Source organism: Cornus florida, unplaced genomic scaffold (genome assembly GCF_030987335.1).
Source record: "Cornus florida cultivar Cherokee Brave unplaced genomic scaffold, ASM3098733v1 CherokeeBrave_3.0.0_Hap2_Chr10, whole genome shotgun sequence".
Classification (NCBI taxonomy): domain Eukaryota; kingdom Viridiplantae; phylum Streptophyta; class Magnoliopsida; order Cornales; family Cornaceae; genus Cornus; species Cornus florida.
The window spans coordinates 103476189-103491864 of NW_026775580.1; the positions used below are offsets into that span (position 1 = coordinate 103476189).

The following is a 15676-nucleotide window of genomic DNA, read 5'->3' on the forward strand; positions in this document are numbered from 1 at the left end:
AGTTGATTGTTTTCACTCACTGTTTATCTATAGGAGAATCATATTATGAATCACAACCCTAGTAGCATAATGTTAGAGAATTTGGTATGAGTACCAGATGTACCACATATGAACACACTTAGTATAGAGATTTAGAATTATAGATGAATTCCCTATTGATGCGTCAACATCATCTAGTACACAGATTCCTGCATCGGTACATTAATGTAGTGGGAGGATTATCATCCAACCGATAGAATCATGTTTTTAGGTGAGACCATTATGGACATCCCTGTTAAACATGAGTTGGACCCAGTAAGCTACACGGAAGCGTGAACCGATGTGGATACAGATCGTTTTGGTGAGTTACTATGAAATCAGAGTTGGAATCTATGTATTCTAATAAATTCTGGGATCTTGTAGAACTTTCTAGTAGGGTGATTCCTATGGAAGGCAAGTTAATCTACAAAAAGATACCAGAAGATTTCTTAGTGAATAAATCATGCGTGTACAAGGGAATGTCATTATTTTTCTAATTCTATATATATAGATGACATCCTACTCATTTAGAATGATGTGGAAGTTTTGTCATCAATAAAGAGGTAGTTGTTCAATTACTTTTAAATGAAGGATTTTCAGGATGTAAGCTAGATTCCTATGATCAAGCTTTTGCAAGATCAGGTTAAAAGGAAAATAGGCTTATCTTAATAATCCTAAATTGATAAAGTTTTGACCAGGTTTGGTATGCATAACTCAAAGAATGAGTTCTTGCTTTATTGATATGGATAGCTCTCTCTAGTAAGTAGTTTTTCAAGACTATCAAAGGAGATTGAGCAAATGAGACTGGAACAATATGTTTCGGCATATGAGAGTCTCATATATGCCATGGTCTATACCAAACAGGACATCCGCTACATAGTAGGGATAGTCAGTAGAGATCAGTCCAATACTGGACTTGACAACTGGTTTATTGTGAAAAATATCATTAAGTACCTAAGGATAATCAATGATATCATACTCATTTATGGATGTGATGATATGGTCCTAGTCAGGTATGCTAGTTCTGATTTTCAATCAAAAGTAGATACTATGAGGTTCATGACTTAGTGTATGTTCACTTAATGGAAGGGAGATCAGTTGGTAGATTGTTAAGCAGATTTCAACTGCTGACTCAAACCTGTAGGTGGAATATATTGCAGCCTTAAAGGCGGCAAAGGAAGCCTATTAGTTTGATCTCACTGATTTAGAGGTTGTGGAGTATACTAGCCTGCCTATTGAGCTATGTTGTGACAATAGTGCAGAAGTAGTCCAAACCAATGACCCAAGGTTCAATAGAGGAACAAGATACACTGAGAGGAAGTATCATGTTCTACATGATATTGTCCGGCAAGAAAATGCACTTGTAGTTAGAACATTGCATTGGAACACAACTTTGTTGATCCATTATCAAAGGTGTCATTGATCAATAATTTTGATCATCATCTGGATAACATTGGAGTTAGGTGCAATTTGAATTGGCTATGAGGGCAAGTGGGAGCTGTTGGGATTTATATGCCCTGGCATAACAAATTCCTATCTGGATTATAGTGACATATGTTCCTGACATATCTGAAATATTTATGATTTATATAATTGGTGAATTCAATGTATTATGTTTCGATTCACTATGAAATTGATAGTGTCCATGTAATTACAAAAAATATTTATATATATGTATGTGATGGCAATCAATGCATGATATATAAATAGTAATTATAAATTGTTCATAGTCAGTAATTATGGATGGACTCATAATTAATTAAGACTTGAACTGGATCCGCGTTAGGTTGAGATATATTGCGAGAGCCGTCGTATGCAATTACTCCCTATCACCGTCATGGCATTTGACTCTTAAGCATGAGAAAAGTATAGACTCTTTTATTAATTAATAATTACTTTGATTTGTTTGGCGGATTCTTCGGGATCCTTAGACCGACACTTTGGGTAGTTATGTAATTAATAGTTAGAGGGTTATATTTTCAATATTTGCATCATTGCTACTTGTATTTATTTTGTATTGATTATGGTTGATCACAAAGTAAATTCGAAGGTCTTCGTGTGTTTTTAGACAAAATGATTTATTATATATTTATTTATTTAAATTATTATTTTTGTCAAATAAATGTTTTATTGTGATCGAGTCAGAAATAATCAGAGGTACCAAAATAGATATATTAATTAAGTAGTCGGATTGATGACTTTATTTATCCGATAACTAATTATGCATAGAGGGGTCAAAGTGCAATATTGACTTAGAGGTTATTTATTATTTAATTGGAGTTCAATTAATTTCTTTTAGTGGAGTAGAAATTAATTTATGAATTAATTGAATTGGGTCCATGGACCGGGCCAATTATTAATTCATTGTAGCCAATAAAATAAAAGGCCCAATGGATTCTCACTCATAGCCCAACTTGATATTGGAATCATATTAGATTTGAGACATATGAATTAGAGATGGAGAAGGATTTGTTGTGTCCTTTTCTTTATTTTTATGTTGCCTATAAATATACATGGTCTATGTATATTTTAGGGGGTGATTTTAATGAGAAAGAAAAAGGAATTTATTTTCTCTCTCTAGAAAATTAGGGTTTATGCTCTCATCTAATGGAGGCTCCCACAAGCCTAGTTTTCCAAGGTCAATCATGGAGGCTTATGAGTGATTCCTAAAGGCAAAACAATTACCAAGAAGATAGAGATCCATGGAAAAGGTGTCTAGCAAAAGGGATCTACAATAAGTGAGAACATTCACTTTAGAGGAAAGTTTTAAAGGTTTACTCAGACCTTTGATGTAAGTATTCAATCTGTTAATTGAATGATACATCATATTTTTATTTTTGCGTAAAACTTGTCTCTATGTGATGAATCAAGATCTATGAATTTAAATCCCTCGAAAAGTTTTTAAAACTAGCACGTTTCCCAACAGAGTCACTAGCCACCCTATCCAAAACTTATGGTCCTATTATGTCTCTCAAACTAAGGAGTATAACTACCATAGTAATATCATCACCCAAAATTGCCAAAGAAGTGTTGCAAAAACATGACCTGAACTTCTCCAGCCGGGTAATCCCCGAATCCGTGCACGCGCTTGATCACTTCATAGTCTCCATGGTGTGAATGTCGGCATCAAACAAGTGGCGAAAACTCCGAAAGATATGCAAGGAGTACTTGTTTTCAACCCAAGTCCTAGATAGTAGCCAAGTCCTTCGCAAAAAAAAGGTGCAAGAGCTGGTTGACTACGTGCATGAAAGCTGCACTGGTAGTCAGGCTGTGGATATTGGCCGAGCTACCTTTACCACATCCCTTAATTTGCTGTCAAACACTTTCTTCTCTATTGATTTGGTTCATTATCAATCTAACTCGTCTCAAGAATTCAAAGATATTATGTGGGCTGTGATGGAACTTGTTGGGAAGCCTAATATTGCAGACTATTTTCCTCTTCTTAAATTGATAGACCTACAACATTTTTGGCGATAGATGAAATATTATTTTGAAAAGTTGTTAGAGATATTTGAAAAAATTATCAATCAAAGGTTACAATGATGTATTAGGAACTCTCCTTAATCTCACCAAAGAAAATGATAGTGGGATCAGCTTCAATGACATAAAGCATTTGCTTCTGGTAAGTATCAATTAATTATTTTTAAAGTTTTTACTACACTACTCTATAGTATTTTTTTTATTTTTTTTTATTTTTTTATTTTTATTATTTTTTTTGGGTGTGTTGGGATGATGAGCCCATGAAAAAGAAATTCTCAAGTTTTTGTTACATTCTTAGAAACATAAGATAGTGCCCGAAAATTGATAATGGTCGATAAAGTGCCGTCCGGCCATTTCAATGGCCAGAAATTGAGCATGTGTGTGACCCTTTCTTCTTCTTCCCTTTTTTTTTTTTTTTTTTTGTAAGGTAATTGGGGTGTTGACTAAATCCGGGACACCGTGCAAAGCATATGCACCAAGCATAAGACAACCAGCCATGGGATGCAACAAGCTGAACCCATGTTACATGGTTCCACTTTGTTTACAACTATGATTGTGATTTCTAATCTAGAATAGAGGAATTTTTTAACCTTAATAGTGCCTTTTGAACAACTTTTCCAAATCCCATGAATCTATATAAGAAAAAATCAACTTCATAATCATTTCAGGGCCATTTTGTCAAGAAATATGCACAACACTATTTTAAGTTGTTTCGTTAAACCGATTGTTGCTTTTATAATGTATTTTATGCCTGCATTATAGAAGCAACACTTGGTTATGAGGACTGAGGAGTGTGACGATTTTGGTTCTTCATTATTTGGATGATGAGTAAGCCAAAGAAATAAGAACTATGATTATTATTGTTCACTCATCTATCAGGTGAGCTATGACCCACAATACCCTATTTCATTCTTCTCCCGAAGTGAGTCTTATCTTATCAGAAAAGAAACGACTATTTCTAACATTTTTCATATCTTATTGAACACTCCAAATCAAAATCATAAATTATAGGTGCATAGCTCTCGACATGCTCGTCAAACTTCCCTTCTATGGCGTCATCAAAATCTCACCCAAGAATGAAATCCATGCCTAAAGTATGTAAAAAATGAAAAAAGAGAAGAAAAAGAAAAAGGAGAGGGGAAAGAGGGATCGTGCGGCTGAGAAGAGAAAGAATGAAAAATGTGGCAAAAAAAAAAAAAAAAAGCTAAGCCACTCTTATATACATCGGTTAAACCGCAGGTCCCACCTCCCACTTTTTTTTTTTGGATAAGTAATAATAAATTAAAAAAAGGCATTCAAATGGGGAACGCGTCCCATAAACATTAGAGGAATTGGGGTCTAAGGCTCCAAAGAATCCAGAAAAGTAATTAAAACATCATAAGAAAGGCAAGAACTTCTCTTCACATAACTAAAGAGAGAGCAAATAATAACAAGTTTCAGTATGAGATGACTCATTCCCTTCAAACATTATACTATTTCTCTCCTTCCAAATGCACCACCAGACGCAATGTGGGACATTTCTCCAATAATCACGCACACCCTTGCTCACGCGACATCCTATCCAGGCATGAATCAAATCCTTAATAGAACGTGGCATTATCCAACACATGCCAAACAGTCCAAGAATAAGATTCTAACAATTGTACGCCACAGGGCAATGCATTAGAAAATGATTAACAGATTCCCCATCTTGCTTGCAAAGGCAGCACCATTTAACAATATAATTTCCCCTCTTCCTCAAATTATCAATCGTCAGAATTTGACCCCACACAGTTGTCCACACAAAGAATGCCACCCTAGTAGGTGCCGAAGAGCGCCATATAGTTTTCCAAGGGAAGTCAAAGCTAACAAAATTAGACAAACATAAGAACAAGAATCTTACTTCAAAATAACCATGAGAAGAAGGAATCCATATCAAATTGTCATGCCTGTACCAATTCCTTCTTGTCGATACAATTGGTCAAGAAAAATACTCACCTCGTTCAACTCCCAGTCTTGAAATGACCGCCGAAAGTTTACACTCCACGTAATTCTACTATTATCAAGCCGATAACAGTCAACCACATAGGCATGTTTGTCAACTGCAATACTATATAATCTGGGAAATGTGCGAAATAATGGTTGATCCCCACACCAAAGATCTTCCTAGAAACGGACGCATCTACCATCACGAACTTTGAATCTAATATGAGAAGAAAAAGCATCCCATCCCTTCCGAATGGATTTCCAAGCCCCAACTCCTCCCGTAATAGAAGCCGGGCGTGTAGTCCAACCGCCAACGTCTTCCCCATACCGACAAGATACTAACCTTCGCCAAGGACGATGCCTTTCTTTCCCGAATCTCCACACCCATTGCCTAAGAGAGCTTAATTAAAAGGAATCAATCATCTAATACCAAGGCCACCCAACTTCATAGGCTTGCAAACTCGCTTCAATTTGACAAGGTGATACTTGAACTCTTCTCCCCTTCCGCCCCAAAGAAAATCCCTTTGAATTTTTTCAATCCTTTCAGCAACGGAGCAAGGAATTTGGAACATAGAAAGAAAATATGTGGGAAGACTAGATAAAGTGCTCTTGATAAGAGTTACTTTGCCCCCCTTTGACAAATATTACTTTTTCCATCCTGTCAACCTCTTTGCATACCTGTCAAGCACAGAATCCTAACTCCCCACTAAACTTGAGGATACCTCTAAAGGCAAACCCAAATAAGGAATAGGAAAGGAACTAACCCTGCAGTCAAGTATTGCAGCTAAAAAAGAGATATCCTGAACATTTCCAACCAGAACAAGCTCACTCTTAGCCACGTTTACCTTTAGCCCAAAAACCGCCTGAAAACAAGCCAGAATGCACCTCAAATATCTAAGTTGAGACACATTTGCATCACAGAAAACCAAAGTGTCATCTTAGCAAATGAGATATCTCCACTTGATGGTTTATATCTCTTCCCACCCTGAATCCCTTAATGATTCCAAGATTCTCTGCCCTGTGCATAAGTCTGCTAAAACCCTCCATAACAATAAGAAAGAGGAAAGATGACAATGGATCACCTCGTCTTATTCCCCGAGAACACCCAAAAAAACCAGCAGGAGAACCATTCACAAGAATTAAGAACTTGACAGATGAAAGACATGTCTCAATCCATTTCCTCCATTTGTTTCTAAACCCCATTCTTTGTAGCAAATAGAGTAGAAAAGTCCAGTTAATAAGATTATAAGCTTTCTCAACATCAAGTTTGCATAGAATTTCAGGAACACCACTACGCAATCTTGAATCCACACATTCGCTTGCAATAAGAACTAAATCAAGAATTTGCCGACCTCCAACAAAAGCATCCTGGGAGTCTGAGATAATCATATCCATAACTTCTTTCATCCTTTGAGCAAGCACCTTAGCTATAAGTTTGTAAATACAACCCACCAAACTGATACGACGAAAATCCTTAATGTCAGAAGCGCTTCCCTTCTTAGGGATGAGGGCAATAAATGATGCATTTAGCGACTTCTCAAAGACACCAGTAAAATGAAACTCCTGAAAGGTACCCATCACCTCACCTCTCACTACCACCCAATTTTCCATCCAAAAACGTATAGTAAACCCATCAGGCCTCGGAACTTTATCCCCATTACAACTTGATAAGGCTTTTAGAACTTCTTCTTCAGTGAAATGAAGCTCTAACCCATCTCTCTCCAACTCAGAAATAGCCTTAAAAGGGAGTCCATCAAGTTTGGGTCTCCAACCTAATGATTTTGTGTAAAGCTTCTGATAAAAAGAAACTATCTCATTATGCACCTCTTCCTCCCTCTACAGCTCCACACCTTCCACCCGAATGCGTCCAATATGATTACTCCTTCTATAAACATTAGTTAATCTATGAAAAAAAATTGTGTTACGATCCCCCTCTTTCAACCAAAAAGCCCGGGATTTTTGTAGCCACAAAATCTCTTCCATACTAGCAATCTCGGTAAGAACTGCCTGACAGGAAGCTCTCCTAGTACAAAGAGACTCCATATCTCTACCTACTTCCTCAAGACAATCAATCTCAAAAAATTTAGCAAGGACTCTATTCTTTCTCCATTCAAGATTCCCAAAAACATCCTTATTCCACTGCTTCAAATTGAATTTGAGAGCTCTTAACTTCTGTGTTAATATGAAACTGAGTGCACCTGTAACCATTGCTCCCTCCCACCAAGATTGAACTTTCCCTTGGAAATCTTCTGATCTCAACCACATATTCTCAAATCTAAACGGGGTTTTGCGATAATACAACCCCTACAATCCAAAACCAGAGGAACATGATCAGAAATAACCCTTGCTAAGACCGCCTGAACAACATCCTAGAATTTTTCTTCCCACTTCCCAGAGATCAAAAATCTGTCCAGTTTTGAGAGAGTAATTGGATCCCTGCCACTAGACCAAGTAAAGGTTGCACTTTCCATTGGTAGATCAATGAGAAGATGCTCATCAATGAAGTCAGAAAACTGATCCATATCTAAAGACCTCCTTCCCCCAGTAGACCTCTCAAACGGGGATCTAACAGAATTGAAGCCCCCACCTAAACACCAAGGGAGAGACCATATTCCTTGAACATGGCTTAGCTCCTCCCAAACAATAGGTCTCTTATTATCAACAAGTGGTCCATAGACCCTAGAAAAGACCCATCTGAAATTATCCTCTTCCCATTTAAACTATCAGAAAATAGAAAATCTCCCCATCCACACATCCATTCTAGACAACCATCTGCTGTCCCACATAACTAAAATTATATCCGAAGAACTTGTAGCATCCAAAGCCTCCCATTCCACAAACCTTCCTCCCCACAAGCTTTTAACCACCCCGACAAAAATGGATACCAACTTGGTTTCTTGCAAACAAAACACCTGAGCCCCCCATTTCCTTAAAGCTACCTTCAGCACCCTCATCTTATTCGGGTCATTGAGACCACGAACATTCCAAGTAATAATTCGTAACTTCATTAAGAACCAGATAAGAATAACTCCCCTCCCTCCTTCTTTAAACTCCTACTTCTGGTCCTTCCCCTTTCCTTCACCACCCTTTTCTTCCCTTCATAGTTAACTTCAGAAATTAGATTTTTGGCCTCCTGTACGCCTTTCCAAGATGATAGAAGCCTGGTATTCATTACCTCAGTGGTCACAGCAATCTCTCTTCCTTCCACTATATCATGAAGGATAAATAAAGTTTGATCGTTATTACCCTATGATAAGACACCCAACAACTTGCTAATGGTTCCTATATTATCAATCACCCAATCCTTACCTATATCTGCAAAAGAATCAGGTTGCAAAACAGCCAAAGGTTCCACATTGGCACATTCATCCTCCAACCAAGGGGCTAGCTCATTAGAGTAAACCTGTTAGATAAAACCGAGATCATAAAACAGCCCGTTTAAGTCCCAAACACTCGCAAACGACGTAACGCAGTGCAAAACGGATAATTCCAACGCAAACGAAGAACACAGTGATGTCGAGAAATTTTTCAAACATGAAAATCTGTCTCGGGGGCCACCCGGCACCTCTTGAACACGAAAATCGAAATTGATTGAAACGAACCCAATTGAGTTTCTAAGGGTTCTAAGCCCGAGGAAACATCCCACACAACTCCCAGAATACTGTGGCACGCATCCCCGTGCATAAATAAAATAGAACGAAAAATGTCCGAAAAATACCGAAAAATCTGGGACGTCATAAGACTGATATCGTTAAACACCCCCATGAATCGACCAGTTCGGCCGGTTTACACCGATATTCGCCCGAGTCCGTTACACCGCAACCCATACCGCGATTGCGAACCATAATTTTATTCTTAAATCTTATTATCCCCAACCGTATGAAGTTATTTATTAATACTTATAAGTTATAACAAAAAATGCAGACCTGTGACTGAATTTTAAAACCCTAATAATTAATTCTACATATATAGCATAAATAATAAAACCCTAATAATAATCACTAATGATGCCATTTAAGGCACATGATATTGTTATGAGTTTGGCTTTAAGATTCACAGGATATTTGCAAATGCTATTCTGCAAAAGCGTCTTTTAAGGCACTGTTTGGTTGGAGGGTATTGGATGAAAAAAGAACCAAAATAAAAAATAAAAAATAATAATAATAAGAGATAAGGGAGGAAAATGAAATATTATGTTTTTTTGAATTTTTAAAAGAAAAGAAAATAAATTGAGGAATTCAGAGGGATACAAATTATACATATTATCATTGTAAAAATAGATGAAAATGCTAACATTTTTAATAAAATTTTGTTAATACCCAATTGTCTTTATTTTTATAAAAGACAAAATCTATGAAAAATGGTACAGTAAACTCTTTAAAGGGTTGCGAGCAAAAAACACCATGCGGTAAACATATAGAGCGTGTAACTCCCTGTACGTTCTAAAAAATCCCTAACATTTAATTTTGTAGCAAATAAGGACTTGACTATTGAAGAGATTAAAATGCTCATCTATAATTAAATAAAAAATAAATAAATAAACAAATTAAATGTGAAATGACTAAAGCATCCCTTTTTTCGGTTCAGTGTATATGTATATAAAGGCATTATCGAAAGACATATGACTATTTTCGGAATTTAATATCTTAAAAATGTCAAGTACAATGTCCATGACTAAATTTTTAACGAAATAGTGACTTCAATCCCTTTTTGTTCATTTTTTCAAACTTAAACGGAATTATATACACAACATGAACAATAGGGGTGTTATTTGTCCAAAATGTAAGCATTAGGGATGTTTTTTATCACTTTGATCTTCTTTAATATACTTTTTTTTTTCTTTTTCTTTTTCTTTTTTCCTACTATCATTTTCTTTATTTTTCTTTAGTAATTAAGCAAAGATGATAAATGGTTAACAATATTTTTTCATTTGTTTTTTTTTTTTCCTCTCTCTCTCTCTCTCTCAACTATTCTTATCATTTCTCATCTCTTCTTGAGTACCAAACATAGCATAATATTTCTCGTATTCTGTATCCATTAATATTATTCTATGTTTTGAAAGGTTTAATAAGTTTTGAAAATTTTTAATACCTAAAAATCCTAACTGGACCATGTTATAGTAATAAAAATTTCTCTTAATATAAAATTTTTTTAAAAATAGATTTTCTTTAAAATGATTTTCATTTTAGGTTTTCTTTTCTATTTTAATTTTCAAAAAATAAAAAAATTTAAAATTATTCCAAGATATTTTCATTTTTTTATAGACCTATCTAATGTTTTTTTATTTATTGATACCAATATAATACATTTAAATACTCTTTCCAAAAATAATTTTTAACAAGAATAATAGGCAGAATGAGTTATTTGTATTAATTTTAATGTTTCGTTGTTGACTGTCCATTGAGGTTAGGGATTCTCTGGCGACAATTGAATATTGCGCACTATAAGGTTTAAATGATGAATAGACAAAGAGAGATTTTGTTTTCCCCTTCAAATAGACAAGACAGATGAAAGGGCTGAAATTGATAAGAGTTGGCCAAATTCTTGAACCAAAGCAGAACATGTGTTATGTAAAATGCATGTGGAATCCACTCTCTAAGTCTCACCACATGTGGTTCGGCCCAAGTCCTTGCTATAAGGTTAGGGATGAGTCTCATCAATGGAATTACATCCACAATTTTGCTTTTGCTTCTATTGTCCTTGCTATAAGGTTATGGATGCTCTGGCGACAATTTGCCAATAAATCATTTCCATCAGTACTCAACTCATTAACAAACACCAATGGACTACATCACATTTTTTCTTGTTCTTGTGCTGTTCTTTGTGTCGATATGAATTCATATCCTTGTCTCCAACCCAATTTGCAAGAGGTCCAGCAGAGCCAGACTCCAACCGGGCCCTTTTGCTTTTCCGGTAATTGGAAACTTCTTAGCACTCGGCAGCAAACCCCATGAGTCACTATCCACCCTTTCCAAAACTTACGGTCCTATTATGTCTCTCAAACTAGGGAGTATAACTACCATAGTTGTATCATCACCCAAAATTGCCAAAGAAGTGCTGCAAAAACATCACCTGAACTTTTCTAGCCGGGGTAATCCCCGACTCCGTCCATGCGCTCGATCACTCCATAGTCTCCATGGTGTGGCTGCCGGCATCAAATTAGTGGCGAAAACTCCGAAAGATATCCAAAGAGTAGTTTTCAACCCAAGTCCTAGATACTAGCCAAGACCTTCACAGAAAAAGGTGCAAGAACTAGTTGACAATGTGCATGAAAGCCGCACTGGTAGTCAGGCTGTGGATATTAGCCGAACTGCCTTTACCACATCCCTTAATTTGCTATCAAACACTTTATTCTCTATTGATTTCGCTCATTATCAATCTAACTCGTCTCAATAATTCAAAGATATTGTGCGGGCTATGATGGAACTTGTTGGGAAGCCTAATATTGCAGACTATCTTCCTCTACTTAAATTGATCGACCCACAACATTTTCGGCGATAGATGAAATTTTATTTTGAAAAGTTGTTAGAGATATTTGAAGGAATTATCAACCAAAGGTTACAATCAAGAGCTTCCTCTGGGTTGGGCAATGATGTATTAGGAACGCTCCTTAATCTCACCAAAGAAAATGATATTGGGATCAGCTTCAATGACATAAAGCATTTGCTTTTGGTAAGTATCAATTAATTAATTTTAAAGTCTTTACTTCACTACTCTATAGTAATTTTTTAAAAAAATTTTGGTGTGTTGGGATGATGAACCCATGAAAAAGAAATTCTCAAGTTTTTGTTACATTCTTATAAACATAAGATAGTGCCCGGAAATTGACAATGGACGATAAAATGTCGTCCGGCCATTTCGATGGCCGGAAAATGAGCATGTGTGTGGCCTTTTTGGTCCTTAATTACCAAGCCCCTACACTGTCCTACTAATAAACTTCTAAATTAGGGCCAACAACCCTTTTGTTTTCTTTTTTCTTTTTGTAAGGTAATTGGGGTATCGACTAAATCCGGGACACCGTGCAAAGCACATGCACCAAGCATAGGACCACCAGCGATGGGATACAACAAGCCGGACCCGTGTTAAATGGTTCCACTTTGTTTACAACTATGATTGTGATTTCTAATCTAGAATGGAGGAATTTTTTAACCTTAATAGTGCCTTTTGAACAACAACTTTTCCAAATCCTATGAATCTATATAAGAAAAAATCAACTTCATAATCATTTTAGGGCCATTTTGTCAAGAAATGTGCACAGCACTATTTTAAGTTGTTTCGCTAAACTGATTGTTGCTTCTATAATGTATCTTATGACTGCATTATAGATGCAACACTTGGTTATGAGGACCGAGGAGTGTGACAATTTTGGTTCTTCATTTATTGGATGATGAGTAAGCCCTCGAAATAAGAACTATGGCTATTCTTGTTCACTCATCTATCAGGTGAGCTATGACCCACAATTCCCTATTTCATTCTTCTGGTGGCTGAGTCTTATCTTATCAGAAAATATGCACATGCTTATTGAACATTGAAACGACCAATGTAAAAATAGATTGTTCATCAAAACTTATACTTCTAGTTTTTAGGACTTATTTGTTTCAGGGACAGATACAACATCAGCCACATTGGAATGGGCAATGACAGAGCTAATGAAAAGACCTGAAACGATGGCAAAAACACGAAATGAGCTTGAGGAAGCCATTGGCAGGGATGGACTAGTTCAAGAATCAGGCATCCCAAGGCTCCCTTACTTGCAAGCAGTAGTAAAAGAGACCTTCCGATTGCATCCAGTTGCCCCATTTCTTGTTCCTCACAAGGCTGAAGCTGACATACAAATTTGTGGTTTCACTATGCCCAAAAATGCACAAGTCCTTGTTAATGTTTGGGCCATGGGGCGTGATCCAAACATTTGGTTGAACCCTAGTTCATTTTTGCCAGAAAGGTTCTTAGAGCATAAAACGGACTTTAGAGGGCAAGATTTCGAGCTAATTCCCTTTGGCGCAGGACGAAGGGTGTGCCCTGGAATGCCATTGGCCTCTCGGATGGTGCATCTCATGTTGGCCTCTCTTTTGCACTCTGTCGATTGGAAGCTTGAAGGAGGAGTGAAACCAGAAGACATTGACATGAATGACAAGTTTGGGATTACATTGCAGAAGGCCTTACCACTCAAGGCTATTGCAATTAAACTGTGACCGTCAATTTCTCTATTCTGTAACCTTGGAATTTCCAAACACTAAATAGATCAATGCTATGTTATGGTGGAGTAAGGCTAGTGCTTGTCACACTTCAAATGTTAAATAGCATTTTATATCTTCGAATTGTTCTCCTAAAATGACCAAAATAGGATGTTGCAGAAGATGCAGAATGTTTTGTACTTCCATGATAATAGTAATCTTAGACGTGCGTGTTAACATTAAAATAAAAAATCTTCCTACATTAAACAACTAACTGTACCTCACACAACTTTTCTACATTAAATAGTCAATATATATGCCTACTCAAATATGCACATATGAAACTCCCAACACATTTGCAAACAAGAGTTTCTAATTTAAGCCACTAAAATGCCACTCCAACATAAATATAACTTTGCCAGAGTCATTGGAATGAATAGCAATCAAATTTTACAGTTTAATCATAGAGATGATGGTAAGATCATTTCAAGGACAGCACAGCAAATATATATTCATTATCCCTTAATTTTATTATTTTCCCCACTGTTTGAAGTTATTTATTTACTTATTACAACAAATGCAAACCGGAATTTAAAACCCTAATCATTCTACAATAGCATAAATAATAATAATACGACTTAGAAATTAATTATTGCAATATATAGTCCAAAAATTATCACCTTTACTATGTACAACTCAAATCAACAAGAAGCATATACATAATACATGTGGGCAAATGCATTTACAGATTCTATGAACAAGAAGCAAAAATCCCTAATTAGGATTCACCAAATGAAGAAATGAGTGGAGTGGGTTTTTAGTTACATACCGAATTGGGCACAAACATGTGAACTAGACATTAATGCCACTGTTATGAGCTTGGCTTTGAGAATCACGAAACATATCAAACAAGTCTTCAGGTTTTTAGCTTTTGCGGAGGAAATCGCATTCATAACTTTTGACACTGAATCTGTTTTTTGTACAATTATGGGTAAATCTATTTTTTATTTAATCGAAATATTAATTAGTTTTCTAAAGTTTCAATTAAGGTTAAAAATGAAAGTAAGTAAGTGTGTGATAAAAAAATTTAAAAATAAATAAATAATTAGTAGGTTAATAATTTTTTTATTTGATATTGAAAATGTAAGCTCACCGGCCATGATAGTCACGTGACTTCTGAGTATAATTTTTATTTTTTTTTATTTTATTTTTTTCTGGCAAAGAGAAACTCACTAATTGACCATTGTTTATTAAATCTTGTTTTTATAATCTTGTTTGAACTTTATTTTTTTAAAAAGGTTAAGTAAACACTTGCATGCGCATGCCTCTATAGATGTTCCAATATTCAACCTCCCTTTTTAAAAGAACTGTTGTCCAATTAAAAAATTAATCTAGTTTGAACTTGTAGTCGGAATAATGAAGAGAATTTATTCTCTAAACAAAACCTACAAGCTGCCTTGTAAGTCTCAAAATAATAATAATAATAATTTTAAAAAATAATTTTATCTCTTTTTCTTAAATACTTCTATTGCTGATTTTACAATAATATCCTTAAATTTAATGTTATCATATTTGATAATAACTACTTTATTAAGGAATGTGTATAATTGTTGTTATAAAAAATAAAATGAACAAAATTGTTTAATAAAAAAGAATTACCTAAAATATTCAATCTTTATTCAAAATGTAATTTTTTATAAGTTCTAAATTATAACTTTTACTTAACTAAATTTGGTAACTATTAAAAATACTTATAATGACTATCAAATACATAACACAAATTTTTAAAATAAAAACACTTTTTAGGGGTAGAGAAGCAAAACCCCTTTTTCCCTGTTAAAGTTTCCTAAACTAACATTACCAACTTTTCTACCATAAAATATGGTACTTACCACACAAATGTTTTTTCATTAATAGGGACGCGGCGGCTGAAGTTAAAATTGACAGAAATTTTGGACAATGATCTTTCCACAGGTTAAATTTTAGAATTAAAATATTGAATTAAAATATTTCCCTATAATTAATTAATATTTGGATTC

General features: G+C 35.3%; 1 pseudogene; it reads left to right on the plus strand.

Annotated features, from left to right (window-relative positions):
- The first annotated feature begins 9470 nt into the window (after positions 1-9470).
- LOC132278297 (cytochrome P450 76T24-like) lies at positions 9471-13735 on the plus strand (annotated as a pseudogene).
- The last annotated feature ends 1941 nt before the right edge of the window (positions 13736-15676 follow it).